A 4,527-nucleotide genomic window follows, 5' to 3' on the forward strand; every position below is an offset into this window, starting at 1 on the left:
CTCCCCTATCCATCTAAATGAGCAAGCCAAGGCTGCTGGTTCCAGGTAAAATGACAATTAAGGAGCCTCAGTCTTCCACTCTGGACTCCATCCAACCTCAGACAAAGATTGACTAATCCCTTGTTGGCGATACAAAATTAATAATACAAACAAAATCACCTGCCATTAGCCAAATCTAATCTAATCATTCCTTGCAGTAATAATTTTACTCAGGATAGTTCAACTTCAAACTTGACCTGGCATGCACAAGAAATGAACTAACGATGCTGGCCTTATGTACAAGGTACTGTGGGGGAAATGCAACTCTGTAGACTGGACTGGGATGAAATGTGAGGATTAAAATCAGAATTAGTAAACAGGACCATGAAGAGAAAAGTCTTTTCATTTTCCATCCACATACTATTCGGTCTTCACGGGGCCTGCATTAATATGGTCTCGGCTTCAGAAAGGCTTTGACTTTCCTGCTATTATCCTAGTCTTGCTTTAACACATACTTTATATTAGAATGCGTTCCAGGAAGCATATGGCAATAGAACTAGGTCAACCATTAACCAAATAACAGGAAACTGCTCTGCAGCGCACACCCTTCAAAAGCTTGCTTATTGAGCTGGCTCTTCAGAATATGTCCTTCACTGAGGTTGAAACTAGCAGGTCCCATGGTTTTTTTTAATGCTGCAAGGTAATCTCATACCTAGAAGGCTTCTGCACATACTAGACTTTCAATGGTCTAAATCATTCCATTGAAACATTCGTTCAAGAACTAAAATCAAAGGTGAAGAGCATGTTTTCTGAATCTGCTTGAGCATCTTCAAAGAATGAACCTGGTTCCATTGCTTCATTCTTTCAATTCTGTTAAATTGATAGGAAACACTATATTCTCATCTTCCCCCCCCCCATATTCCTTGTTTCCATGCCACCAATTTACCCCATGAAATACATGCCACAGTTCTTTTAGACTTAATAGGTCAAATAAAGTCTTGGAAAAAAAGACCTGTCTTCCTTTTTTCACATAAAACTACAAATGAGTTTCCTCCAGAACCATCGGCCTTGAATTGCTGAGTATTCCTCAGTTTGAATTTTTCCTCTCCAAAGTTTCACACTCAAGTTCTACAAAATCTAACTTTACAATGCCCCGAAGAGTCATTCATTCAGGGTCATGCTAGTAAACTACCAACAATCACACTCTCCTTGGCTTCTTTAACCCGGATTACATATCCGGCATTCTTACTGGCAAAATATATTTCATATGGAACTTAGAGTTGGGCAGTTTCCCTTGATGAAGAACTTACATTAACTCTCATTTTTAAATTAAAATGTCAGTGCCAAATCTCCACTTACGGGAGCTGAATGCTGAATGTCTAGTGAGAGTTGGAGTAGCAATTATTGTTTAGAAGACACTGAAAGGTACTGTTCAGTTTCAGAAATCCAGGTGTATTAAAGGAAGATATTTAAGAGCAATATGACCTTTCAAAAAGTGCTGGATCTGGTTACAGACTGAACACACTGACTATGTACAGCTGCCCGGGCACTGTGCAAGGCACTGACAATACAGGCGAACAAGGGAAACCCGGGGCCTGGCTTTCTGTAAGCTTCTAGTCCAGTCCCACTCAGTAATTAATTATGAGACAACCCAGTGGGTTGGCTTTCAAAGTTGATGTGGCTAAATTTTAACTAAGATCTTTTTCCCTGAAAATAGTCAACAAGGCTGCATGGAGCACCAACATATGGCACACTGCACCAGGGGTCAAATGAAAGAGGCTGGTAAGAGTCGTTCGAATTGTGCAGTCTTTGGGATTCTGGACACCCAAATACTCCCCCCAGCCATGCTCTTCTTGGGAACTGTCAGGCTTTTCTTTTAAAGAAGTTGGTTGTATAACCATAGTCAAAACAAAACAAAAACCCAGAACGTCATCTAAGGAATTTAATAAATAATCTATTACAGAAGGTTCAAGATAGTACAAACAGAGGTTAAGGTACTTTTCTTCCCCTTTACAAGATTTGGAGTCATGTTTCATAGAGGAGCACACTGGCTTTTAAAAGTCACCATACAATAGGCTCCTGCCCAGCCTCTAAGGACAAAAAGCTAAGTATCTGTCAATCCCACCACTACAAGCTTCAAGGAGCCCCTCACAGGGATTTTATTTGGACTCCACTGTATTCTGACTTGTAATCAGATAGTCACTGTTCAATAGTGTCCTGTCTATAGTAAGTGTTCCTAAGGATGGGAGGAAAGGGAATTAGTATTGTTATGTGCCCACTATATATCAGGTTCTGCACCAGGGATTTACATTCACACTCTCATTTATTCCCCACAAGAAGCTTACAGAGTAGACTTTTTTGTTTTGTTTTTTCCAAATAAGGAAAGCGAGGATCAGAGATTAAGTTATTCACTCAAAGTCACACAGCAACTCTCTGGCTACATACCATGGCTCTCACTGTCAAGGTCTTAATGGGCCTCCCAACGCCGAGAGCAAAGGGTTCCTTTCTATGTGGTCTCTGTGCCAGTCAAGTGTCCCCTCGAGGATGAGAGCGCGCTGCTCCCCACACAATCGCCAGGCCCCTTGAGAGCAGGTCCTGTGTTGCTCAGAGTGCCCAAACACTGATGGTGGAACAAGGTCAGGCCAGTTCCTAAGATACAAAGCAAGATGAACTCAGTGGGTCCTCCTGCCAATTGCCCTTGTCCTTACTCATCTGCAGGAGCATGCCAAGGCCTGCCTGGAATGACGCAGGCAAGGGTCACCATGGGTGATCCTATACCCCTCCAGACTGTTACAAAATAAAAGCGCGGTGCTGAGACAGGCTGGCTCCTTGAAAACCCACCACCATTGTTTTGTAGGAATCAAGCTTCTTAAAGAAACCATTTGCGTCTGTCAATTTCCGCCTTAAACCCAAGAGATACAAAGTAAAGCCGAGCCTAAAAGTAAAAGGTCTAGGAATCTGTGGACCCACTCCATCTGGAAGTCAAAGTCCTTATATTTCTGGCTGGCCCTTCCTTTTCAATTCACAAAGGAGACAAAATTTTCCCTTTTACTGAAGTTCTGACTACAAACACATTTAAATAGAGGAATACAGATGAATGTCATATTTATGAAAGGCCCAACTTGTGCCATTAATAAAAATGTATCCCGACAACCACTCTTTCTACTCTTAGCAGCTCCTCTAGACCAACCCCAGAAAGGCAGGGTTGCTGCAATGTAAAGCTACTTAACATAAACAAACATAGAGGCCGCACTTGGGTTAGGAGATGTGGCTAATTTTAGATGACTGTTTCGTATGTGATGAAGCGGAGCCTGGACTTCTCACTGCCTCAATGCAACCCTCGTGCCTACATTTAAGCAACTCCACCTCAACTTTTTCTCAACTCTGGAAAGCAAGTGGTAAGGCAGCTGAAAGAAGGAATTCATTCCTGCGCCGTGAGGTCTTCACACTGGCCAGTCGGATCCATGGCTTGACGCTGAGAGGAATTCAGCTTTTAGGAACATCTGATGCTTGCCGGGCCTTGCAGTGTTTCTGCTGATCCGCATCTGAGAGTGCTCACTCAAGAGAAGCTGTGAAAATCCTCCTGAACAGGCAGCAGGAATCGAGAGAGCTCTTGGTGATCAAGAGCGACTCCGTGGGTCCCTTCCTGGGAAAACTCTGGAATACTCCATGCCTTGAATGCATACAGAACACAGTCTGAGATATTACAAACAAGTCAAATATCATATTCAATGGACACCAGAATCCACTTTTCCAAGAGTCAGTGACTTGCTCTCCCTGTAACATAGCTGTGAAGTCCACTCAATGTCCAGCCAAGTGTACTTGTGAATTTCCTCCCCTCTCATGCCAATGAGAGGACCCAGTTCCAGCCTGGTGGCTTGATGTACTTGCTCATCAGTTTTCAGGTTTCACAAGGGAAAACAATCTACCCCTTAAATTGGAGAAGCTTTCTTTCCAGAACTAGACAATCCTGATGGCTCTCTCCAGTTACATAGCAATTATGTAATTGCTAAGCTGCAGAATCACTGGAACCATTCTGCAGCCTTCTCCTGACTACAGCTGCAGCACAGTGTTCCGAGATGATTGCAGCCTTTGAACGGATGACCGGTCTCCAATCTGAGCACAAAGGGGTGTACAATGGGATTCCATCTCCAGCACAAAGACGCTCCTGCCTCACGAAGCCCTTCCTCCTCCTCCCAGGCTGTGCAGCTAACTCCTGCCTTTGCCCGCCCTCCATGTGTGCGGAGTGTGGTTCCTTCTGTTTATGCAGACAGGTTCCAAAAGAGGCAGATAATCAGCTGACGTTTTGCCATGGACCATGCACCAGGCAATCATTTAACACATAACATGGAAGCTCCAGAAGAGGACAAGATGCAAGGGGGGCGGGAAGATCGCTCTAGGCTTCCTGCACTGGCATGAAATGAGTGCTTCCCTTCCTCCTGCCAGCTCCAATCCTTCATGTTGACATTACACATCCTGTACTGGAGATCCACCCCCATGCTGCCGCTTGCCCAGCTGAATTATCTCCTGCGTCACAGCGGTGGTAAC

This window comes from Myotis brandtii, unplaced genomic scaffold (assembly GCF_000412655.1).
Source record: "Myotis brandtii unplaced genomic scaffold, ASM41265v1 scaffold13, whole genome shotgun sequence".
Classification (NCBI taxonomy): domain Eukaryota; kingdom Metazoa; phylum Chordata; class Mammalia; order Chiroptera; family Vespertilionidae; genus Myotis; species Myotis brandtii.